This window comes from Leopardus geoffroyi, chromosome A1 (genome assembly GCF_018350155.1).
Source record: "Leopardus geoffroyi isolate Oge1 chromosome A1, O.geoffroyi_Oge1_pat1.0, whole genome shotgun sequence".
NCBI classification, from domain to species: Eukaryota; Metazoa; Chordata; class Mammalia; order Carnivora; family Felidae; genus Leopardus; species Leopardus geoffroyi.
The window spans coordinates 216,152,410-216,180,392 of NC_059326.1; the positions used below are offsets into that span (position 1 = coordinate 216,152,410).

General features: G+C 36.4%; 1 pseudogene; it reads right to left on the reverse strand.

The window, feature by feature from the left end:
- Positions 1-1,119: 1,119 nt before the first annotated feature.
- LOC123582923 overlaps positions 1,120-27,983 on the reverse strand; it is a 79,684-nt pseudogene continuing 52,820 nt past the window's right edge.

The window sequence follows — 27,983 nt, forward strand, 5'->3', positions numbered from 1 at the left end:
CAGGAAGAAACCAGGCAGGTAGCAGAGAGAACAGTAAAAGACTCCTGCATCACAGGAATGCCCTGTCACAGCAGCAACAACCCTGGAGACAGAGGTGCCAGCGTGGAAGGGGAAGCTGGGTGTCACTGGCCTGAACGACTTCACGTTGCCCCTATCTGGTCCACGGCCCACTTACAGCCAACTGGTAGATGGAAGCATTGAGAACTGGACATGCATCTTACTTCTTCCTCTTGAGCCTCTTCCACACCTCCACTCTTCAGGTCACATGAGACAAAGGTGCCATTCTGCCATGAGATCTCAGTGCTACATAGGTGAGGAAGATAAAGCTGAAGCCAAGGACCATCACACAGAGAATCCTGCCCATCCCCGGGGTGGGTCTGCACAGAAGTGCCCCCTACCCTGAGGCTAGAAGGGAACAGGCTGTTAGGCTACACTCTGGGCCCTTCCAACAGTTAATACGAGGATAAACTCACATAGGCCTATGTCCAGCCACCCGACAGACCAGGCTAGGGAGGCAGCTCCACAAAGATGTATGGTTCTTTTCTGTTCATTTTAAAGATTAAAGTGAAGGAACATAGCCAAAACCATTTGCCCATGCTTCAAAATCCACTCTAAGGAGTATAATAGACAGATAGAGGCAACGTGTACCATAAACGCAAGGATGGGTGTATCAACAAACACGTTCTTAGTCCTCTCTTGTATGCAATATCTGTTTCTGTTTTTGACTTTTTTCAACTTTGCTGAGGTATAAACTGACAAATAAAATCATAATAAGTTTAAAGTGTACAATGTGATGGTTTGATATATGTGTGTATTCCTTTTAAAAGGATTCCTACAATGTAGTTAATTAGCAAGCATATCCTTGTGTGCGTGTGTGTGCGTGTGTGTGTGTGTGTTTGTGATGACGACACTTCATGTCAGTAAATTTCAATTACACAATACTACACTATCAACTACAGCCATGGTCACAACATTATACATTAGATCTTCAGAACTTATTTATCATAAAATGTGGAGACTGTCACCACTTTGGGGAGGAGGTCCCAAGGTAAACCTGAGCTCTGACTGAGAGATAGGGGGGAATAGGGCAGCTTGGCAGTAGAAAGCTGAGAAGCTGGGCTACCAAGAGGCTTGACTTTTCTGTCGGTTCAGTGAGTCGATGTAATGAAAAATGGCTCCCAGAGCATAACTAGTCTTAACATTGTCAATTTTCTGAGTCAGCTTTAGCACTTTGTTCCCTAGAAACATGAATTCTTGCGGTAGCAAGCTGACATAGGTGATATCCATGCATACATACAAAAGGCTTTTTCTGTGGATGAGTCTCCATTGTCTAACACACACACTTGTTTGAAGTCTCAAAGTCTCCAGCCACAAGACTGCCTCCTTTATCTGTATCTAGAAGGCCAAAATTTGCTGCAAAATCATGGTAGTAGGAAAATACATAAAAATCCAAGTTCACTTTTTCCATTTTGCTTGCTTTGTTTTAAAAGCTAGCTTTGTTTGTTCTGTCCCTCTGCTAGCACACAACACATGGCAGCTAACCACTTTTTGTCCTGATAATCTGTATATCATTTCAACATGTTCCTATTCTCCTTTGAAACTGGGAGACAAACCAGGGCTGAGCAACTCCTTTCTGACTTTAGCAGATTCTTTTCCATACAAATTACAAGCCTGGCCAACATCAATACAAGACCCAGTAGATGTAGAAATGGAAATTATAGGTTCTGTTAAACATCTGGAACAATGTTATGTTAATGACTGGGGATGTCAGAAGGGTGCTCTCAACTCTTGGAGGTAAGATGAACTGAGTGGATCTTCCCCACAAATCCAGCATGCCTACACTGCTTCCTCCTGGGGGGCCTTCAACCACCCATTAGGAAGCTGACTGTGATCCATGATGAAATGTCTTCATTTATTCCATTCATGGTGAAAACACAGTCCTCTCCTACATGGAAGAAGATGACTTAAACATTTCTTTCACCTCATGTCTTTATAATTGCTTCTGAGCCTTTTATCCTAATAATAGGTATAAATTTGTTGTTCTCTCAAGGAACAAAGAGGTGACCTTTCAGAAGGCAAAATGAATTTCCTGTTTAACACTCTCTCTTACTACTCTTTCAAGATCATGATAATAAGCAGAAATGCCTGGCTTCAGTGCTCTGAAGTTTTCACGGGTCAAATTGGGAACTTCTCTGGCCTACTGTGCAAATTAGAAGATGAATATGTGGGTACCAGGAATCCCCATGCCAAACATGATCCTGCAGAAGACTTCATGATCACTTCTAGCTGTGGAGAGGTTGGTGTGGGCCAACTGGTCCTTCCATTCTCCCGCAGCTGCCTCAACATTACTGAAGATGTGCTGAATGACAGAGACCAGTGCTTCCTGATGTATTCAGCATAAATAAACAGACGTACAAGAAGGCCCAGGGGTGATGCTATCTCTATCATCTTCAGGTTCCCATTATTTTGTATTTTTCTCAAGTCTTTAAGGACTGTGCCTTAGCTATGATTGCATAGCAAGTGCATGGCAGAGCACCAACATGAGTCCACAGCTTCTCTAATAAAAAAAACATTTTATCATCTCATTTTTGCTCTTTCCAAAGCCTTTTCACAGAATTCATTGGTAGCAGAGGCACTTCCAAACTTCTTTACACAAATGGCCATTCATATCCCTGGCTTTCCACATGTGCTTTGCATGGCCTCCTTTGTCCCATCCATGGATGCCAGTGTCATTCCTTTGGTCTGCACCAAAAGTGCACCAAAGGTAGGTGGAGGCTGCTTTCTGTTCTTCTGTGAGCTTCTCTAAGAACACTTAAGTATAGAAGACACAAATTAAACTTGTTTTGAATTAAATATAAACTGCGACAACAACACTTAGCTTGAACACATGGAGATACTTGAACCTAATGTATACATTTTTCTCTGTAATGTTAATACAATTCTAATATTCAAACACCACACATAAACTCATAATAGACATTTAGACATATATTGACATAATAGACAATACTGCATTTAGGTGATCTTAAATATCTCACAGTATTTCACTGATATATTTTTAAATTATGAAGTAAAATCAACATGTTTAAATTCACTATTCTTCTGTTGCAAAGACTATTAACTTCAATTATCTTGGCTTAGACCAAGCTTCATAGATTACGAGCATGGTCCTCCACAAGCCCTCACTTTAGACAGCAGCTGCAAGTTTGAGAGTCCCTGGGCAACAATCAGTTCTGACCAGCTGGCTATAAATTTGAGGGTTTTCACTACCTCTTCATGTTGGATAATTTGCTAGAATAATTTACAAAACTCCAAAAGAGTTATACTTTTGATTACAGTTTTATTACAGCAAAAGGATACAAATCAGAGCAGCCAAAGGCAGAGCATATAGAGCAAGGTCCTGGAGGATTCCAAACATAACACTTCTGTTGTCCTCCTCCTGTGGAGTCAGGTAACAACCTCTCAGCACATCACTGTGTGATAACACACAGCATTGCCAACTGGGACACTCACCCAGGCTACATTTTCTACAGTTTTTGTTGGAGTTTCATTATTTGTGGATTGTTGATGGAATCATTCATCATGCTATTGAACTGAAATTTCTGGCCTTCTCCACTCTCTAGAGATCTGGCTGATATCATGTGATAGAAAGCTCTAAGCCTTACGTGATTTGTCTTCCTCTCTGGAATGGCCAACTTCTATCCTGAGTCATCTCCTTAGCACAAACTATGCAGCCCCCCTCCCCCCGCCCCACTGAGCCACCTCAGCATAAACCTGTAGGTGCCCTTGAAGTCCACCATGAAAATCAAGGACATTCTTATGACCAAGGCAAGTCCAAGGGTTTAGAGGTTACTTCCCAAGAACTTGGACAAAAGTCATCCAAGTTTGTTGTTACACAACTACTTAATCATAATCAAATCATAATCGAAGTTTGTTGTTACACAACTACTTAATCATAATCAAATCATAATCAAAAATGAGCTAAAGAAAACTTCTGTAGTGCAGGTGACATTCTACTATAAAAACTGAGAAACAAAATAAGTATTGAACCTCATGTAGTAAGCCGTCCAAACACTACAGAACAGTTGACTCCAACACTCTCTGCCAGTAGAGCTAGAATTGTCTTCTGGAAATATTTGTGGATATATTGTAGCACATGGAAAAATATAGAATACTTTCCCTCAGAGTTCCATACCATAGCATGTATCAGAAACTAACATTTTTAAATGTATTCCTAATCATCACTTAGAACTGTTTGTTTGGAAGTAGAGGGAATGTACTCAGGAAATGACTCCATGGGCCAGAAAATTCTAGCAGAATCATTTCTATGTACGTCTACAGAAAAAATTTGGAGCAAGATCACACCTTAGATACTTGAGCAGCTTATAATGATATACGATATTGTATTATCTGTGACCTAGATATAGAGGAATTATGTCTTGATATTACCAAATCCAATATGACAAAGTGCTTTAGAATGCCATTTCTGAAAGCAGCTTGCCTGGGTTCAAACACTTACTCATTTACCAGGTGTGTGCCTCAGTAAAGTCAATTAACTTATGGTGTTGACATTAATAATACTCTCTCAAACAATTGTGAAATTTAGTTAAAGAGAAATCAAGGGAAGTGATTAAACAATATCCAACTCATTGCAAATATTAAATAAATGGGAGATAACAGTAGTAGTATCTGTAGTGGTAAAACTGATACCAGAAGATTTGGTGTAATTTCTTTTACCTAAAATATAGAACTCTTCCATCTCAAATGTAGCATTATTTTTGTTCAAAATTAAAAATCTAAAAATATGCCTTTAAAATAGAGGAAACAATAGTTTTGAATGGCAAGCATTTTTGAAAATATGTTTAGAAGGAATCAAACTTCATCTTATGCCTTTGGTGTGCAATTTTTGATAGTTCAGCAATTGTCCCATAACAGACAATGAGAAAGCAAATAGAGCACATGCTTGATAGTGAGGTTCAGAAAGGGATTCTCCCTATTCCCAAATTTGTATTGCTCGAATTTCTCTATTACTACTCATCTAAAATAGCTGAGAGATCACTTCCAGTGCCAGAGTAGGGTTCCTTTAATCCTCCAGTCATCTAGAGACCATTTCCTGACCATAAAGCCAATCTATTAGCTACTAAGGAACAGTATACATCCATACCTTGCCATTATTTATTCTTCTGATGAAGTGAGAAATATCACTCTTAATTTTGCTCTCCTTTAGGGAATATATATTTTCCTTCTTCAGCCAAATGAAGCTATCACAGGTCACAAAGTAGTTGCCTTCCCGGATTGAATGTTGGTTCTCCACCTTTAGCCGTGATACTTGTTGGGAGTCGTCTAATAACTAACTATAGAGAAGAGTTTTTTAACTCCTTGTAATTAATGGAACAGGTAACTTCTAAGAGGGAATTAATGTAGGGCTCAAAGATATTGGCTGCCTGTTCCCTTATGTGATCACTAATACTAGTGGTCATCCGTGATGCACAGTCCTAAATATATCATTTCCGCTTGATGAGGTGAATCCTCTCTATTGCAATACTATTCTGACGTAAACCCTGACTTGATGAGTATTCAAACGCTTCTAAAGCCCTAAAAAGGGTTATAATTTGCTTTTCAAAGAGAGTACTCCTGGAGGTAGCTACAGATAAATTTTCTAGTTTTAAATCCCAGCCATCACAACTCGATGGCATTTATAGGTCTTTGCCAAAGGCTCCAGTCAGCACTAGTGTATATTGCTGATACTTCTAATATCTTCTGAATGGCGGAATCATATATGGTCTTGTATTATTTATCTAATGCTATGTAACAAATGACCACAAACATAGTTGCTTAAAACAACACGCATTTATTATTTCACAGCAATCCTTTCAATGTTTGAACTTGGCCATCGTAACTTCTTACTAGACGCGACTCTAAATATTTTCAGAGGGTAATCCTGTGAATGAGTGAAATAGGTGATGGGGATTAGAGTGCACTCACTGTGATGAGCACAAGGTGCTGCATGTAAGTGTTGAATCACTAAGTTGTAAACCTTAAACTAATATTACACGGTATGTTAACTGGAATTTCAATAAAAACTAAAAAAATAAAATCAAATGGAAAAACTTTGTGAAACCATTCAGGTATTCTTAGGATTATTGTAGTTGTACAATGCCACATGATATTTTAATTATTTTTTATAAATAAATGAAATCCATTAACCCTGACTGGCATAAAAGGTGAACATTTTTCAGTATTTCATTATATAATAAATATGGTAACAAACATGGGAAACATTCCCAAATATAGGCAAATGAGTACTTCATTGTGACAGCTGCTGGCTTGACAAAATCGTTATGTCTTATACCATTTTTTTTTCCTGTATCTAACTTGCTATAACTAAACTTCATTAACACTTTAGGAAATATGAGCCTTTTTCCATCTGGCACATGGCTTTTACAACTCATTTGCTGTAATTTAGAAAATCTGCAAACAGCTGGCAAAAAATATATTTTTATTAAGTTCTTTAGTATCATATTTGAAAGATCTGTGGCTTTGCCTCTGTTCCTTAAACCCAGAATATTTTCTTCTCTTTTCAATTCCATAGTCTCCATAACCTATTCTAAATTCTGAGAGGCTCACTCTTTAATTATCAACCTGCATGTTAATTTCTTTTATTTAAATTTTATATGTGGGTAATTCAACTGAATTTTGGCCTTGAAAATATTATTTTTTAACATTTATTCATTTTTGAAAGACAGAGAGAGACAGAGCGTGAATGGGGGACTGGCAGAGAGAGAGAGGGAGACAGAATCCGAAGCATCTCCAGACTCCAAGCTGTCAGCATAGAGCCGGATACAGGGCTCGAACTCACGGACCGCAAGATCATGACCTGAGCCAAAGTCAGCCGCTTAACCGATTGAGCCACCCAGATGCCCCTGGCCTTGAAAATATTAAAAGCATGAGTGGTTCCCGTTTTTGTTTGATTTTACAAAAACGATTTCAAACTGTGTCTCTTAATTCATATAAAATTATTGAATAAATAATTAGTATGTTTCTGTTTTTAGGCTTCTTTCTTACATGTGTTATATGCCACATGTAGTTTTTCTATTATTAAATATCCACTCACATCCATGTCATATATTTCTGATTTTCTCGCAATAATTAAGCTAATATCAATAGTTTATAAGGATTTAAGTATGTGTCTAAAAAGGATAAAGAGTAAGATATGTATGTTTTATTTAAAAGGAAAAGTTATAAGATACTCAAGAAGAGCTGGTAGTAATAAGTTATTTAAATAAATAAAATTGAGTTTTGTTTATAGTAAAGAAGTGACCAAGTATCCAGAAAGCAATTAAAAATGCAGCAGTTAAGAGTATGTAAACTATTCATAAAAGTATTCTTTTTTTTTTTTAATGTTTCCAACGTTTATTTATTTTTGGGACAGAGAGAGACAGAGCATGAACGGGGGAGGGGCAGAGAGAGAGGGAGACACAGAATCGGAAACAGGCTCCAGGCTCTGAGCCATCAGCCCAGAGCCCAATGTGGGGCTCGAACTCACGGACCGCGAGATCGTGACCTGGCTGAAGTTGGACGCTTAACCGACTGTGCCACCCAGGCGCCCCATCATAAAAGTATTCTTAAAGTCTTGATGACTTGGCTAAAATATCTAATGAAAGTGGTTACCCAGCATCTGACAGTTTTGTTCTGGAGACATTGCCACAAAATGATGAAATTTGGCTCACCAAGACTCAGTATACATCAAAGGAATGAGGTCACAATTTCAACACCTGCCCAAATTGAATTCAAGTCCATTTTTCCAGAAAACTAGCATCCCATAGGGCTATAATCTCTGTGAAAGTGAGAACCGAATCTAAATCTCTTCCACTTTCTCATCTAAACAACATTAAAATAAAAGTTGCTCATTGTAGAGCAGTAGGTCTGATGAGTGAGGAATTCTCTAAAAAGTTGTAATCAGAACCAAATTCTAACATGGTTCTGAAAGTCAAGATCACATCACATTCTTAGTTCAAAAGGCAATTCATCTCAATGTCAACTACACATAGAATCTTTGGAGTAGTTTTCTCAATAATTTCACAAAAAATTTCAAGGGAAATGAGCAAATCATGGTCAAAAAATTCAAATGCATTAACAAATGTCCTATATTCATAGATTTAAAGAACTAAAACTGTCAAGATGTTAATTATCTCCAAATTGGGTTATAGATTCAAAAATTTATAAATCAAAATATTTTAAAAATGTCTTTAGTTGATGTCACTTGACAAAATCTAGAACTTTTTTAGATAAACAGTAGAAAATATTCAAGGTACTATTAAAGAGGATTAACAGATCTTTTGTTATTTGTTTATTTGTATTTTATATTTAAATTGTAGTTAGTTGACATATAGTGTAATATTGGTTTTAAGAGTAGAAATTTGTGATTCATCACTTAAATATAATACCCAGTGCTCATCAAAAGTGCCCTCCTCAATACCCATCATCCTTGTAGCCCATCTCCTTCTCATCCCCTCTCCAGCAGCCCTCAGTTTGTTCTTTATTTATTTTTTTTTTTTAAATTTTTTTTTTTAACATTTATCTACTTTTGAGACAGAGAGAGACAGAGCATGAACGGGGGAGGGGCAGAGAGAGAGGGAGACACAGAATCGGAAGCAGGCTCCAGGCTCCGAGCCATCAGCCCAGAGCCCGACGCGAGGCTCGAACTCGCGGACCGCGAGATCATGACCTGAGCCGAAGTCGGACACTCAACCGACTGAGCCACCCAGGCGCCCCTGTTCTTTATTTTTAAGAGTCTTTTATGGTTTGCCTCCCTCTCCTTTTTTTCTCTTCCTCTATGTTCATCTGTTTTGTTTCTTAAATTCTGCATATAAGTGAAATCATATGATAGTTGTCTTTCTCTGACTGACTTATTTTGCTTAGCCTAATACACTCTAGTACAATCTGCACTGTTGCAAATGGCAAGATTTTATTCTTTTTCATCGCTGAGTAATATTCCATTATATATCTCCCTTCATCAGTTGATAGACATTTGGGATATTTCCATAATTTGGTTTATTGATAATGCTTCTATAAACATTGGGGTGCACGTGCTTCTTTGAATCCATATTTTTGTATTCTTCGGGTAAATACCTAGTAGGACAATTGCTGGGTTATAGAATAGTTCTAGTTTTAAATTTTTTAGGAACCTCCACACTGTTTTCCAGAGTGGCAACAGTTTGCATTCCCACCAAAAGTACAAAAGGGTTCCCCTTTCTCTGCATCCTCACTAACATCTGTTGTTTCCTGTGTTGTTAATTGTAGTCATTCTGACATGTGAGATGGTATCTTATTATGGTTTCGATTTGTATTTCTCTGATAAGTGATGTTGAGCATTTTTTCATGTGTCTGTTAGCCATCTGTATGTCTTCTTTGGGAAAATGTCTATTCATGTCTTCTACCTATTTCTAAACTGGATAATTTGTTTTTAGAGGTGTTGAGTTTGAGAAGTTCCTTATAGATTTTGGATACTAACCCTTTATCACATATGTAATTTGTAAATATCTTCTCCCATTCCGTAGGTTGCCTTTTAGTTTTGTTGATTGTTTTCTTTGCTGTGTAGAAGACTTTTTTTATCTTGGTGAAGTCCCAATAATTCATTTTTGCTTTTGTTTCACTTGCTTCCAGAGTCATGTCTAGTAAGAAATTGCTATGGCCAAGTTCAAAGAGATTGCTGCCTCTGTTCTACTCGGGGTTTTGATGGTTTCCTATTCATATTTAGGTCTTTAATCCATTTTGAAATTATTTTTGTGTTTTCTGTAAGAAAGTGGTCCAGTTCCACTCTTATGCGTGTTGCTTTCCAGTTTTTCCAACACCATTTGTTGAAGACATTGTCTTTTTTCCATTGGATGTTCTTTCTTGCTTTGTCTAAGATTCGTTTACCATATAGTTGTAGGTCCCTTTCTGAATTTTCTATTCTGTTCCACTGATCTATGTGTCTGTTTTTGTGTCAGTACCATACTGTCTTGATGACTACAGCTGTGTAATATACTTGAAGTCTGGAATTGTGATGCCACCAGTTTTGCTTTTTTTCAACATTGTTTTGATTATCTTTTGTGGTTCCATAGAGATTTTAGGATTGTTTTCTAGCTCTGTGAAAAATGCTTGTGGTATCTTAGTAGGGATTGCATTAAATGTGTAGATTGCTTTGGGTAGTATAGACATTTTGACAATATTTGTTCTTTCAATCCATGACATAAAATTTGTTTCCATTCCTTTGTGTAACCTTCAATTGCTTTCATAAGTGCCCTATAGTTTTCATAGCACAGATCTTTTACCTCTTTGGTTAGGTTTATTCCTAGGAATCTTGTGATTTTTGTTGCAATTGTAAATGGGATTGATTCCTTGATATCCCTTTATGCTGCTTCATTATTGGTGTACAGAAATGCAACACATTTGTGTACATTGATTTTGTATCTGCGACTTTTCTGAATTTGTGTATCAGCTCGAGCAATTTTTGGTGGAGTCTTTAGAGTTTTCTACATAGAGTAGCCTGTCGCCTATGAATAGTGAAAGCTTGACTTCTTTTTTTCCTTGCCAATTTGTATGCCATTTATTTAGCATCAGCAAATGCTAAAACTTCCAGTACTATGTTAATAACAATGGTGAGAGTGGACATCACTGTCTTGGTCCTGACCATAGAGAAAATACTCTCAGTTTTTCCCTGTTGAGGATATTATTAGCCATGGGTTTTTGTATATGCCTTTTATGATGTTGAGGTATGTTCCCTCTATCCATACTTTGTTAAGGGTTTTTATCAAGAATAGATATTGTATTTTGTCAATTACTTTTTCTTCATCTTTTGAGAAGATCATATGGTTCTTATCCTTTCCTTTATCACTGTAGTGTATCGTGTTGTTTGATTTGGGAATATTGAACCACCCTTGCATGCCAGGAGTAAATTCCACTTGATCTTGCTGCATAATTCTTTTAATTTTCTTTCGGATTCAATTTGCCTGTATATTGTTGAGAATTTTTGCATCGTATTCATCAGGAATATTGGCCTATATTTTCTTCTTAGTGGGATAATTGTCTGATTTTGGAATCAAGGTAATACTGATCTCTAGGAATGACTTTGGAAGTTTTACTTCCATTTAATTTTTAGAAAGGTTTGAGAAGAGTAGGCATTAAGTCCTTATTAAGTGTTGGGTAGAACTTCCCTGGGAAGCCATCTGGCCCTGTACTTCTGTTTGTTGTGAGATTTTTGATTACTGATTCAATTTCTTTGCTGGTTATGGTTATTTTCCAATTTTTTTTAATTTCTTCCTGTTTCAGTTTTGGTAGTTTATATGTTTCTAGGAACTTATCCATTTCTTCCAGATTGCCTAATTTTCTGGCATAGAATTTTTCATAATGTTCTGTTATAATTATTTGTATTTCTGTGGTGTTGATTGTAATCTCTCCTCCTTCATTTGTGATTTTATTTACTTGGTTCTTTCTTTCTTTCTTTCTTTCTTTTTTTTTTTTTTTTTTTTTTTTTTTTTTGATAAGTCTGGTGAAGGGTTTACCAATTTTATTGTTTTTCCAGAGAACCAACTCCCTACAGACTTTGATCTGGGTTGCTTGTAAGAACTTTCAATTATCTGCCCCTCTTGTTTTCCCCATCAATGGTTTTGGGGAAGTGTTTTTCTTGTGCAATGCTATGCACCCCATTCTCTCTTTCCTTGATCCCTGATCAGTGATCCCTCCCCACCACAGCACCAGTGATTCTTACCTCCCCCACATCATGTCTTCACACCTCTTACCTTCCATGATGTGGCCTCTTCTCTCCCTCTAGTTGTGCAGTACATTCTCTCAGTCCTCAGGTCAATTTCCTGGTGTTCAGAATGATTTGATATTCATCTAGCTGTGTTCAAGGGATGAGGCAAGCATAAGGTCCTCCTGCTACTCAAAAATAGACCATACTATATGGACTTGGTATTTAACTGAGGTTGTATTACAGATCACTGAACAAATGATAGACATTTAAGATACCTAGGGCTAGGTAATTGGTGATTAAACTCAAAGAGGCTGGATTATAGTAGAAAAGATACAAATCTGGAGCCAGATGCCTACATCCAAACTTTAATGTGCGCTTACTGGTTTTGTATTCTTGAGCAGACAATTAATATCTATGTGTCTCAGTTTGCTCACCTATAAAATAGGGATAATAATGACATGCTTTGTTCATAAAGTTCTTGTGGAGATTAAGTGAACTAATATGTGCAATTATTAAGATGGATAACTGACAACTACTAAACATAACATGTATTAATTATTATCCACAATTATTAATTACCTTCATCATTACAAATATAATCATCATTATGATATGGGAAGACAAACAGGGGCTGGGAAATTAGGTGATGGGGATTACGGGGTGTACTTGCTGAGATGAGTGCTGAGTGATGTATGGAAGTGTTGAATCACTTTATTGTGTATCTGAAACTAATATTACACTGTATGCAAACTGGAATTTAAATAAATTTAAAAAAAACCCTGGATTTAACAAAATAGGTAAAGCAAAAAAAAAAAAAGAATGAAATTTGTAATTACCAGTTTTTTTTTTTTTTTTTTTTTTTTTTAATTTTTTTTTTCAACGTTTATTTATTTTTTTTGGGACAGAGAGAGACAGAGCATGAACGGGGGAGGGGCAGAGAGAGAGGGAGACACAGAATCGGAAACAGGCTCCAGGCTCTGAGTCATCAGCCCAGAGTCCGACGCGGGGCTCGAACTCACGGACCGCGAGATCGTGACCTGGCTGAAGTCGGACGCTTAACCGACTGCGCCACCCAGGCGCCCCTGTAATTACCAGTTTTTAATAAACAAAATCAATGGGCAATTTCAATACTAGCATCCTGTCATCAAATTATATATATTTTAATACTGATTGAGCAAATCTATGATCATTATTGTTTCAAAGCTGTAGGAATTAATTAAAGTTTTTGTAAATACAGACTTAGCATGGCATGTCTTTGGAAACTATAATGTACCATTTGTAATAGCCAAAGATCTATTTTCAAAGAATAAGGCCTACTATATTCCAGGGTGTTCATTGTTATTCTTATAATGGTTCTTGGACCCATGACCTAACACCAAAAACATTAAAATGCTATATTTACATGGGAACAAAAAAGAAAACAAACAGATTTTATGGGACACCAGGGTGGCTCACTCGGTTGAGCATCAGACATTGGCTCAGGTCATGATCTCATAGTTTGAGAGTTAGAGCCCCGAGTTGGGTCTCTGTGCTGACAGCTCAGAGCCTGTAGCCTGCTTCAGATTCTGTGTCTTTCTCTCTGTCCCTCCCCCACTCACCCTCTCTCTCTCTCAAAAAATAAACATTAAAAACAATTTAAAAAAATGTAATCCTTCCTTATAACATACACAAAATTATTTCCAGGTAGAATGAAGGGTGGAATGAGAAAAGCAAAACTTTAAAAATTGTCGGGAATAAGCTTAGGAATCCCCCAGGCTTACACCAATGGGTTGACAAGGCATAAAGAAACACAAAATCATAAAATGCTCACACCCGAGTTTGGGTAAATCAGATTGGCACCCCAAGAATAGGAGGGGTGGAAAGACACCCTGAGAATAGGGAGGTGCAAAGGTGCCAGGATTTGGGAGGTGCAATGGCACCCCAAAATAGAGAGGGGGTGCAGAACCCCCAATATAGAGAGGGAGAGGCAAAGGCCTAAAATAGAAATGGCGCAAAGGTGCCTAATACACAGGTATATGAAATAAACAAGATTAGATATTCAGGGTGGAAGCATCCCCAGTTTAGTACTATAGCAGAAAGCTGCTTTCACAGGAGGATAGACCAGGTTAGGTAAATTGGTGAACTGGACTATGGCCCACTGTGTTGCAGGCAAAGCAGCCCAAACAGAGACTGTTAAACAAAGAAAAGGTGCCTTGTCAACCCTGAGGTTCCTCCCCTTACCTGCCTCATCCCCTAGGCTGGCAAAGATGAAGAGAGGTACTGCCTCATGTCCACTGCAAACAACCCTCCTCCCGACTGCCCCGTGCCAGATTTTTTTTTGTATTAACCCAAACCCCTAACCACAAATATCCTTAAGACCCCCTTTCCCTCACGTCCACAAGTTAATGTTCACAGATTCATTGTCCTTCTGTGCACGTCCATCACCATGTTTGTAAGCCTTCTGATCCTAATAAAAATGGGGCAAGGACCCTTACTCGGGCTCTTGTCTTTTCACAGACATTAGTCATCTCTTGCTTTAATCCTGCATATGCTATTTTGCTGGCCAAAAGAGAACTTTAGACTTAGAGTCTATGACAAAAGATATTTTATTTCTATGTTTGAGGGAAGTAGCTGGTTTTGTTGGATACAGAGATGCAAGCTGTTTTATATTGTGCTGTCTGAGCATTGACAAAAGACTTAATATTGTTCAATCAGGTTTCATGTTTACAACAGTGTTGTGACTGAACTGGGAGATAGTTGTTTTTTGTCTATTTGTGTTTCAGGAAATTTTACAAATTGTTAAAATGCCACCCAACTCCCTCTTTTCAACCCATCTAAATCACTCTCATCTTTCAAAGAGAAAATACTGCTTTCCATTCTGCATGAAAACTTTCTGGTTCATTCACATTCAGAGTTATGTCATTTCTATATTCCAACACTGTTCACAACATTCATTTACCACTCATCACTTTCTTCTGAGAGCATTTTTAATCTTTTCAATAGATAAAAATTCTAAGCCTAGGGTAAGACATATCTAAATTTGAGAACAAATTCTAGCAGTTATAAATCGAGGATCTGGATAAATAACAACCTCTCTGCAACTCAGTTTCCTCATTTGTAACAGAGACATAATATCTGTCTTATGAGATTTAATTGGCATTAACTTTAACATAAACACTATGCCTATCTTAGCAGGTTTGATTACTTTATATTTTCAACTTTATTGTAAACATATCAGAAGAAAATATTGTGCTATCTTGTTTATATCCCACTGAGCACCATTCACAGTATCTTGTACAGAAAGGTATTTAGTAAGTATTTATTGTTTGTTATGGGAGCTGGCTGTGTTAAGTGTTAAGTTAAAGTTCAATCTCCCCATTTTACTGTGCATTGTCTTTCAAAAGCCCGGAGAACTAAAGAAAGTTTCTTCTCCCCATATTTTCATTCACTTAGCACCATACAAAGATTTCTAGATTTAGAGTTATTGAAAAGGGTGTTTTTTTTCTTTCTACTGTCCTCACATAATTATAAAATAAAAATTGAAAGAGAAAGAATCAATTGAGTAATACAATTGTGCTATTGTGTGTGAAACAGGCTATGGCTCATGGTCCTTGGTACTCTAGAGTGTTTTCATTAGGAGTCATTACTTTTTAAAAAATAACACCTCTACCTTCGTTTTTGTATTGTTATTATTGTATATTATTTGATTTTCTACACTTCTAATGTATTTAAAAGACTTTTGTCTTTCAAACTGAACACTCCAGAAGAGCATCTTTTTATTTTTTTAAACTTTTTAAATGTGTATTTATTTTTGAGAGACAGAGAGAGACAGAACACAAGGAGGGGAGGGGCAGAGAGAGAGAGAGGGAGACACAGAATCTGAAGCAGGCTTCAGGCTCCGAGCTGTCAGTACAGAGCCAGACGCAGGGTTCGACCCCATGAACCGCAGGATCATGACCTGACCCAAAATCAGATGCTTAACCAACTGAGCCACCCAGGCACCCCTAGAAGAGCTTCTTTTTAAAATTAATTTTCAACTGATCACTGAGGTTCCTGAGCATATTTAATTATACAAGATTCTGAAAACAAATAATCACCTATCACCACTTTGTAACTGAGAATGTGTCTTCTGCTCCTCTCTCTATCTCTGTCTGTCTCTTTCTCTGGGGAGAAAGCTTTCTTTTATTTGCATTATACCATAAGGGTTAGTGAGACGATCTCTGCCATTATTTGACAAACAATACATTCAGCTTATCTAGGCAAGCTCTCATGCACAGACCTTTCTCGCAATTTATGACATTTTGTAGTCTTTTCTTTCTTTCTTTTTTTTTTTCCTGGAAACTTACCAAATGCCTTTTAAGAGGCTAACTAGCTTTGCGTTTAGTAAACGTTTATTTTCATGGATCCATTTAGAATGGTAAGATAGAGCCAGTCAATTCCACACTAACCCACTGAATTGCACTCTTGGAAGAGACTTTCACATGTAATCCAGGAGACTCTCAACTTCACGACTAAGGAGTTGCCATCTGGTCTCTGTTTCAAAGCATCTTACCAGGGCAGTAGCTACTTCTCAATGAGGCTCATTCAACTTTTATTCATACCTAACTTCAGAAAATGTTCTTTTATACTAAGCCGGAAGTTTTCTTGTGAAAATTTTTACACAAATGAGTGTATCCTTAATTTTGAAGTCACTGAAAATAAGTATTTTTTTTTTCATTAGAAAGAGTAAGATTTTGGGTAATACTCTATTGGAAGGCACCAATGTTTCCATCACCACAGAAAGTTCTATTGAAGGCACTGTTGAGGATCACAGTGGACATATTTTCCTGTTAATGCCCAAGAAATAAGTATTTTAGGCTTTGCAGTCTATGTACAGTTTCAGTTGCATGTTCTTCTTTTAAATAACCTTTTTCAGAAAGTGAAAGCAATTCTTATCATGGGGGTAGTATGAAAACAGGCAGTGGGCTGGCCTTGGCTCACAGGCCCTAGATTGCAGATCTGAACTCTAGGTGATAACTTAGTAGACAAAACAAATGCTTGGATAAGCTTATAAGAGATGTGCAAAGTTCTGTGAATTAATTTAAAGAGACCTAACATCAGAGGTATACCGGGAAGAGAGTAAAAGATCAGCAGTCTAAACGAACAAAAACACGTTACCTGTAACTGAAGGTATGGTATAACAATTCCAGACAACAATACTGCTGACATCAAACTAACGGAAACAATAATCCCCTTGATTTGTGGCCCCTCCTTTTTAGCTCAGGCTCCTATAAAAAGCACTGAACAATTGCTTCTGTGGGAATCTTGGAATATTTCAGTTGCTCCTTGAACAAAAAGCACACCAATCCATATCCCTTATTTACCACCTGCCTGTGTGCATGGAAATTCTGTTTCCCTCTAGTGGTGGCCCTGAAGCCACTGCACAAGTGAACCCTTCTTGAAGTTCCATTAAATTAAAGTATATTCACTAAATTATAAGGTTTCCCAATCAATCTCATAGGATTCTTAACATACTTAGTGTTTTGCTTACAGTTTACATCATACAGTAATTTCAGCCCCAATCTGACCTCAAATTGTATCATAAAATTAAAGAAAAGAAAAAGCCAGTGGCAGACACCCAACTGCAATTTGAATTCTATTTCTAAAATAGAAGTCTCCTCACTGAATCGACCTGTTAGGGACTAGGCTAATTTCTCTGTATGAGTTTCCTTTGGGAAGGGGCTTCTCTTTCTCTATAAAGAGACTTCTGTTCAACCTATGTATTCTATTTTATAATGTTCCCAGAGAAGTCTGGACTTTAGTATGAATAATAGCCAAGACTCAGTGACATACCAGCAACATACATAGTAAGAAGGAATGAAAATGCATGCACTCCAATGTTTATATCAGCGCTATCAACATTAGCCAAATTATGGAAAGAGCCCAAATGTCTATTGACTGATGAATGGATAAAGATGGGGTATATATAGATATAGATATCAGTCAAATGTCCATTGACCGATGAATGGATATAGAAGATGGGGTATATATAGATATAGATATAGATATCATAGATATGATATCATATCTATCATATCTATACATATATCATAGATATGATATCATATCTATGATATATATATCTATATATATATCATAGATGTAATATATATATTATAGATATGATATATATATAAAATAAACTGAAATGTGGTACATATATATATATATATATATGTATATATATATTTAAAAAATGAAATCTTGCCATTTGCAACACCGTGGATGGAACTAGAGTGTATTATACTAAGCAGAATAAGTCAGAGAAAGACAAATATTACATGGTATCACTCCTATGTGGAATTTAAGAAACAAAATAAATGAACATAGGAGAAGGGAAGGAAAACTAAGATAAAAAACAAAGAGGGGGACAAACCATAAGAGACTCTTAACTATAGAGAACCAAATGTGGGTTGCTGGAGGAGAAGTGGGGGGGGGATGGGCTAAATGGATGATGGGCATTAAAGGAGGGCACTTGGGATGAGCACTGGGTGTTACATGAAAGTGATGAATCACTGGGTTCTACTTCCGAAACCAATATTACACTGTATGTTAACTAACTTGAATTTAAATAAGTACATTTAAGTAATAAAAGAAATACTTTTTTAAAAAAATTCTGAATTCTACACAAAGGTAAAAGCAAAATAACTTTTATAAGATATTTTCAACTGGTATGTTGAATACTATATTATTTTATGATAAATATCAAATATATTACAGTTCAAATGGTGAAACCATAGAAACATTTCATTCATTTTACCATTTTATTGATAACATTTTATAATGGTTAAAAAAAATGAAGCATACTTAAATGCTTAAAATGTGTCTTTCTACTTTATTTTGGTTAAATATCTCAACCTGGTTTATGGTGCCTAAACTATTTCAGTATTTAAAAGTGGTCATTACTTCTCCTTGTGAGTAGTCTTTCACTGAATGTAGGAAAAACTCTCCTATATCAACCTCATTAAATTATTTGTCTGATTATGTAAATTGTAAATGTTTTAATAATGGAATTACTTGAACTACATAATGCTACCAACAGCTAATTATATTGTAAATTGCATTATGGCATGTTTGCTATTTCAATTTTACTCCTCAGCCAGGAGGTATGAAATTTGTAGCTAAGTATTCAAAGTATAATTACTTTAATAAATGTGCCACACTTTGCGTATACTTCAATCTCTTATTCATTACAAGAATTGCAACTATCCTACAACAAATAAGAATCAAATAACTTGATTCTTCCATATCAGAAGATTATTGAATTTTAAAACTATAGTATTTGAATGGAAACGTGTTAACAGCTTTGAAAGCCTGTTGATATACATCTGTGTAGATGTAAGTTAACTAAACTTTATCTTCACGTTTTATGTGGTTTACCTTAAAATTTCATCAATTAATTCCTCATCAGGGGTATAAACTAAAGAATATGGGAAATAATTCTTTAGTTATGAAAATATATATATATAGTAACTATCATTTGATACTTTATTTTATAAATATATATAGTAGCTCTTGGGGAAGAGAACATGAAAAGGAATTAGATTATTCCCGAAGATGACTACAGACGCCAACCACTTAGGTTAGAGAGGGAAACAAGGTGAGAATCTACTTTACACATTCACTGTTTGGCTGTTATCAAAGACACAATGCTTTGGCAATAGAGGAGGTCTGTTGCCTAAAGCAGACCCTTGTCACTTGATGTAGCATTCACACTCTACAAGTAAGAAGGTTAGCAGAAAATGTTCAACAAGTCAATACCACAGCTAAAAAGCTCAGAACTTAGGGAGACAAAATATTGTGTATCACACACTGCTTGAGGATGATTTTCTGTTTTTTCTGTACTGCAACATTTCCACTAGAGTATGTTCTATTAGCTGTATATTACCCAAGAACAAAGCTGAGAAACAAATCCTGCTAAAGCCTACCATGAAATCACGTGACTTCGGAGTGGTCAGGTAGTCTACATGAACTTCAGTGCACATTTATGCAGAAAAGAGTTAACATTGCAGGCCTGAGATGTGCACCCTAAGGAAGGTCTAATTGTCGAGTTGGTCCTTGACTGGTGCTTAGGAGCTTTGTGGGTAAACAGCTCCTTACACTAGTATGAAACTTTCCTCCATGATAAGGCTGACATATTGTGCTAGAACTGTGGTTTGTCGTGAACATCTTCTTTCATTCTAGGACTCTGGCATTTTGGTATGTGTTCAAGATGCAATAAAGGATCTAACTCGATATTTTGATATTTTCAGATAGCTTTTAAGCTTTGTCCCTCACTCTACCCATGCTATCTCATGGTCCTGGTGCTCCCTTTATTGGCTCTGGCAGGAGATTTAAACTATGCAGGCTTCATCCCAGGTCATCCTCTAAATACTATAAAAACCCCAAGCCAGTCTCCTTTACAGGGACTGCTTGAATGCCACCCTCTCTTCTTACTCCAGAAACTCTCTCACTGTGTGTCTAGAACTCTTCTAATTCTCTTGGTGTGTGTGTGTGTGTGTGTGTGTGTGTGTGTGTGTGTGTGTGTCTGTGTGTGAGAGAGAGAGAGAGAGACAGAGAGAGAGAGAGCGCTGTGCATGCGTGGTGCCATCAGTCTCAACATAAAAAGCAAATTTTGTGCAGGGGTTCATCCTGCTCTGTAGGTTCACATCAAACCAGAGAGTGACTACACCACCAGCCCTTGTAAAAACCTTGAGTAGTGATGAGCTCCCTGCAGATAATATTTTATACACGTTACCATCTTTTTTTTTAATGTTCATTTTATTTTTGACAGAGTGAGGCAGAGCATGAGTGGGGGAGGGACAGAGAGAGAGGGAGACAGAATCCAAAGCAGGCTCCAGGCTCTGAGCTGTCAGCACAGAGCCCCATGCGGGGTTTGAACTCACAAACTGCGAAATCATGACCTGAGCTGAAGTCAGTCGCTCAACTGACTGAGCCACCCGGGCGCACCACATGTTACCATCTTTTGCTGGAGGAGTTAGTGTGTCCTGTGTGACTCTACTGGGAGAGAACTCTTGAAATCTTGTGCCTATTTTCCTCCAGACTTTGCTCTATGTGTTTTCCTGCTGTTGATTTTAATTTGTATAATTACGCTATTATAAACTATAACCGTACATATAACAGTGTTTTAGAACTGTGAGTCCTTCTGCGGAATCACTGAACCTAATGTGGCCCTAGGGAATCTGGACATGACACAGTCATATGACTTCAGTGGATTGAATTAGGTTGAGAAGTGCACACAAGTCAACTCTTATGTAACTGATCCTGATGCCATGTCTGTTCATTCACAGTTATTTCAGCGATGTATACAGGAACAAAGAATGTTTTGTCTATGGTCTTTTCCAACTCTCACCAATTGATTTATGTTAATAAATTATCATCACAAGAAATGACAGCATGCATTTCTCATATCATTAAAAATAGCATTTACTATATTTTCTTTTAAAAAATATTTTCTAACAAGAGTAAATAGTAAAGAAAAAGTAAATACAGATTTGGAGAAACACTACCTTCCAAAAACAAATGTTTTAGTAAAAGCATCTAGGTATATTAAATGGGACTTTGGAATATATAAAAAATAATTGCAATTGAGCAATTATAAACATGGTTTAGAAAATTAAATTAGTTTTGAGATTGAGATCCTAACAAAATTATAAACTTCTGTTTCACATTTGAAACGCTGTTCTCACCAGGAAAACAATTTTGTTCATATTAACCATGTAAACAGGGAAAAGTCTTTAAGGACAAAATGATAGGCATTTGTATCTCATTTTCTTGTGATAACTTTGTCATGATTTAAGTGTATATACTTTGCATGTATATGCCTCAATCTATTTTACTCTTCTTTTTATATACAAATTATCTAATTAGTAAAGATTTTAAAACACTTTAACAGTTTTTTCACTTAAAAAAATGTTCTAAGCATTTTATTGTTTTGTTTGTTTTCGCTTCCAAAACATGATTTTTATGATCTCACATCATAGTTTTACTATTACTATTTCTTCTTAGCCTGGAAGAAGTCTGCACAGATATTCAAAAGATAAATAGAACGTATTAAAAACAACTTTATGCCAATTAAATTTGACAATTTGTGTGAAAGTAGTAATTAGAAAAAATACAATGTACCAAGACAAATAAAGGAAGCGGTAGATGATCTGAAAATCTGATGTCTACTAAAGGAATAAAGTTTATTATTAAAGAAAAACTACAAAATATAATCCACAAACTTATGCCCATATGGTTTCCTCCGAGCTGTTGCAAATATTTAAAAAAAAAAAAAAAGGGAATTACAGCCATCTTACACAAAACTCACTAGCTATTGGGTAAAAAAAGGAAAATGTAGCATTATTTTTATACGGCCTCAGTAACTCTGATATCAACACCATGAAAAATATTATTTCAAGAAAAAAATACAGGAACATTATCTTCATGAACACAAATTGATAATTATTAACAAAATATTAGCAATAGGACTCAGGTAATAAACAAATGGATAAATACATTGAACAAAGTAGGTTAATTCCTAGAGTATAAGTGATTTTAGCATCCACAAAACCTTTAATATAATTTATAATATTAACAGAAATAAATTATTATACTATTTTTATAGATAGAAAAACTCAACCGATAAAATAATTAATTTATTCATGATATAAACGTCAGTCAACTAGAAATAGAGAGTGATCTACAACTATGATAAATAATTGGAGGATGTGAAAATTTTTTTTACTTTAAATTTTAGTTAGTTAACTTACAGTGCAATATTGGTCTCAGTAAAATTCAGTGATTCATCAGTTACATACCATACCCAGTGTTAATCACAGGTGGCCTCCTTTTTTTTTTTTTTTTTTTAGTTTTTTTACTGTTTATTTTTGAGAGAGAGACAGACAGACAGACAGACAGATAGACACAGCATGAGTGGGGGAGGGACAGAGAAGAGAGGAAGAGACAGAATCCAAAGCAGGTTCTAGGCTCTGACCTAGCAGCACGAGCCCGACGCAGGCCTCGAATCCATGAACCATGAGAGCATGACCTGACCTGAAGTCGGACACTTAACCTTCTGAGCAACCCAGGTGCCCCACAAGTGCCCTCCTTAATGCCCGTCACCCATCTAGTCCCTCTCCCACCCACCTCTCTCCATCAACCCTATTTGTTCTCTCTCATTGGGTCTCTTGTGGTCTCTCTCATTTTTTTCTCCCTTCCCATATGTTCATCTGCTTTGTTTCTTAAATTTCACATATAAGAGAAATCATATGGTATTTGACTTTCTCTGATTGACTTATTTTGCTTAGCATAATATATTCTAGCTCCATCCACGTCATTTCAAATGGCAGGATTTCATTCTTTTTGATGGCTGAGTATATTCCATTGTATTAGTATCTATATATTTTTTATCCATTAATCAGTCAACAGACCTTTGGGGCTCACTTCATAGTGTGGCTATCATTGATAATGCTGCTATAAACATTGGGGTGCACGTACCCCTTCAAATCTGTATTTTTGTATCCTTTGGGCAAATACCTACAAGTGCAATTGCTGCATTGTCGGGTAGTTCTGTTTGACAAAATACCACCTCATACCTGTCAGAATGGCTAAAATCAATGCAAGAAACCACAGATGTTGGTGAGGATGTGAAGAAAGGGAACCCCCTTGCACTTTTGGTGAGAATGCAAACTGGTGCAGCCACTCTGGAGAACAGTATGGACGTTCTTCGGAAAATGTGAAAATTGTAATACTGACTTCTGGGTGAAGCAAGGATACCTAGATTACTAGTACCATAAAACATTTTATAGGAACGGGCCATACCAGAACAATATGGCCAAAAACAAAACAAAGCAATACAATGGAATGCCAATAATATGCCAATAACACCATAAGCACATTTAAAATAAATAAATAAATAAATAAATAAATAAATAAATAAATAAAAGGCATGTGGTTTGGAAAGGATGAGATAATTGCTATTATTTGCAGATGATACTATGTACCCACCAAAATGGCTAACATACCAAAGAAAGACAAAATAAAATGTTAGGGAGGTCTTGAACTGCTTGAAATATCATAATACACTATTTGAAGTGAAAGTGGATAGAAAAAGTGGAAGAGTGAGCACATACATGCCCTGCGACTAAGCAATTTCACTCTCAGGTAAATAACCTAACAGCAATGAGTTAATACTGTTACAGGAATACACACACAAGAATGTTCTGGAGGGCAGGATTTGTTACAATGCAGAATAGAAACTGTTCAAATGCCCATCAATACTAGAATGGAGTCTTGTTACATAACAGAATATTATCTACTAATTAGAATGAACAAAATTTAACTCAGTAAAAAATATGAAAGAGTATCACTGTACATGATAATAAAAGAACCAGATTCAAAAGTATTTTCTGTATAAATCAAATCTAAGACAGGAAAAACCCTTTCTCTGTGTTGGGAATCAAGATAGGGCTGATTTTGGGATAAGCGGGTTAGTGATGGGAAAGAAGCACAAAGAGGGCTTCAGTAACGCTGATGCTTTTCTGATTCCTGAGTGATTTGTGTATTTTTTTCTTTTTCTACAATATTCGGTGAAGAGTGTAATAGACTTTTTTTAGTTTATTTATTTATCTGTTGAGAGAGAGAGAGAGAGAGAGAGAGAGAGCAAGGAAGGGGCAGAGAGAGGGAGAGATAAAGAATCCCAAACAGGCTCTGTGCTGTCAGTATAGAGCTCAATGCAGGGCTCAAACTCACGAATCATGAGATCATGACCTGAGCTGAAATCAAGAGTCAAATACTCATCTGACTGAGCCACCTAGGTGCCCCTATTCAACGAAGAGTTTAAATATTTTTCTTTGCACTCTATTTTACTCCAATTTTTTTTTAAAAATACATCTTTAATATGTTTTATTCTTGAAAATATTTTATATTTACCTTCTTAATCAGAGTTTCATACAGCAAAATATATACATAGTTTGAAGTCTATTCATAAAACATCCTGTTTTCCCAAGTCTCTAAGTTTTAAATTCTTTCTTTTCAATTGGTTTTCTGAAATGATCAGTACATGATTTTCAAAACAATGTGTATACATATATATTGAAATTTTGATAAATATTTATTCGAATAAAATCTTGGGGTTTATACATCACTTAATTTGATAGCAGATACTTATTTAAATTATTATATACACACAGAGATACTCATTTGCTGGACTGAAACATTATCTAACAGTCTGAATTTTTGTAACTCTGGAGTCAGAAAATTTGTGGCCATAAAAGAGTAAATAGAAGTGGCAAATACGTCATTATAATTATGTATACCCAACTCCTTGTACACCTCCTGACTTACATGACAAAAGTGACTCATAATAAAAAAATTATTCTTAGGGGCACCTGGGTGGCTCTGTTGGTTGAGCCTCCGACCTTGGCTCAGGTCCTGATCTCGTGGTTCATGAGTTCAAGCCCCGCATCGGGCTCACTGCTGTCAGCCTGTCAGCACAGAACCTGCTTCAGATCCTCTGTCCCCTTCTCTCTGCCCCTCCCCAGCTTATGCTCTCCCCCCAAATAAAATAAATATTTAAAAAATGTATTCTTAATAAGCTACTAGGTGAAAGCAGAATTTTGTTTTCCATCTAGTATGTTTAGAACAACAAAAATGGACTGGTTTTAAAAGGATCTGTTACTCAGGGCTTGGCATTTCCCAAGTTTCCATTAACTTCATCAGTTACATACTGTATTTTGAAATGTCTCTTTGTTATTCTGGATTTGTTTACCCTCAGGCTATTGTTCCATGGTAAGGTTCCAAATATACAAGAGATGTGTTTATTGAGAAGGGACAATTGTAAAAGTGTAGGTGAGAAAGATCAGCAGATGAATTCCTATAAAGGGCAGTTTTAAGGAAGATAGTTGAGTATGAGAATCTGAAAGTTAATTTTCTTAAGATTCTTTGTAGTCTCATGAACTTTGGAAGGTTTCACATTAATTAAGATGATGGTATATCACTAGACAGAATACCGCAATGTTCTGCCTTTCTGCCTTTCAACTTAATCACTGTCCATATACCCAACTATAAATAAACTCTTCAGTAGGCCCAAGGACCAGTGAAGAGGCTGACACAAATCACAGACGGCTGAAGGAGCAGTGGTGAGTTAGAAAGAAAAAACAATGTGAATTCTTAGAGGAATCCATTTCTAGTTCAATCCTTAAGTGACTTCTCTGGGACCACCCAGAAACTGCTTAACTTTTCTGTGGTTATAAATAAGAAAGATGGAAGTAAGACCAACATATATTAAGTTTATTACTTAGAAAATATATTAAATGAATACCCATGGATTTTTTTGAAAGAAAATTATGATTTCATTTGATCATAGCAGGACACTTTATACAGAAATGGGAGAAAATAATTACAATGGCAAACACACTCATTTCAAGATCATTTCTCCCTACCACAAACAGTTTGCATTCTTAATGTAGACATCATATTTTGATTTGAGATGATTACTTTATTGTTTTTTATAATGCATTTTAAAATGTTACTGATAATGAAAGAAGAATCATGAAATATACATAGACAACGAAGTGTTATTCTCTATATGGTTCAAGAACAAATCAGTTAACTTATTCTATAGTGAAATAATCTATTCATATAGAGTAACATATTTTTAAGATTCTGTAGAAATATTTATTCAAATGTAAAAAAAATTTTTTTTTTTTTTTGTTTTTTTGTTTTTTGCCGTGATTAACCACTTTTCCTTATTTCTATTGAACTTGACACTCTGGTTCCCGTGAATAACATTTTAATTGACGCCCATAAACCTTAAAAGCTGAGATTTATTTACTGACCCCAGGGAAACTTTCTGAACTTTTTGCATATGTCATCATTATCTCTTAATATCTCTTTGACAATTTTAATATTACTATGTATATTTAATGGTTGTTAATCTATCTTGTCTTCAAACCATTTAATATGAATATAACATGCACTGCTAAAGAATTACCTAGAATTCACAGCAACAATGTAGCCCCTCGGGCACCTGGGTGGCTCAGATGGTTAAGCCTCCGACTTCTGCTCAGGTCATGATCTCACAGTTCCTAGGTTTAAGCTCGTGTTGGGCTCTGTGCTGACAGCTCAGAGCCTGAAGCCTGCTTCAGAGTCTGTCTCTCTCTCTCCCTCTGCCCCTCCCCTGCTCACTCTCTGTCTCTCTCTTCTTCAAAAATAAATAAACATTAAAAAATTTAAAAAAAAATAATGTAGTCCCTTAGATCAATCTTTCATAGCACAGGAGCTGTGTATATAGAAGTTGCTAAATTTCTCAATACTATGGTTCCCAATTTAAATTCTTTTTTTTTTAATTGTTTTACTTTTAATGTTTATTTTTGAGAGAGGGAGAGAGAGAGAGAAGGGGCAGACACAGAATCCAAAGCAGGCTCCAGGCTCTGAGCTGTCAGCACAGAGCCCGACGCAGGGCTCAAACTCACAAACCGAGATCATGACCTGAGCCGAAGTCAGACGCTTAACCTACTGAGCCACCCAGCCCCCCCCCCCCCCCCATTTAATTTCTTAAGATTCTCTACATAGGAAGTGTGTGTGCAGGGAGATGTTTCTCACACATGCTGGTTCTCCTGTTGCCTTTGGTGTGTTTCCTGAGCTAGTCCCTGAACTGTTCTGTCTCCAGCCTGTAAACTAATGTTACTTAGAGACATTATCACGTCTTCCTTGCCCTGACATGGGTGTGGTGATGACATACAACCGCGATAATCTGGCAGCTAAAATTTAAGAGAAAGAAAGAAATTTCAGAGCAAATGTTTCCACTTGCTCTTAGCCTTGGGTATCAATTTGCAGAGCCATCTAAAGTGTTCCACTATGAAGACGAATAGAAAAGAGACTGAAGTCTATTGTTTAAGAATGAGTAGTTTTCCCTGACTTGGAAACATTTGTCTTCTATCCAAAGAGGGAAATTTACTTCACTTGTATGTTTCACTCTTCTAAAAAGCCTTCTGCTTATTTTCTTTTTCTTCCTTGTTTTCAGTCATGCCCCAGCCTTGAGCAAGAAAAGATTGATGGCTAAAGTTATCCAGTGATTTACTGGACCATCCACTCCATTCATTGTAGAAAATTGCATTGCTTTATTAATGTTATTACTTGCTAAGCAGCAGATGTCAAATGCTGTAGCTGAAACTGCTTAGCTTCCCAAATCAATCCTTTAAAAAATCAACTTTATATTTAGTGTTAAATATCATACAAGACT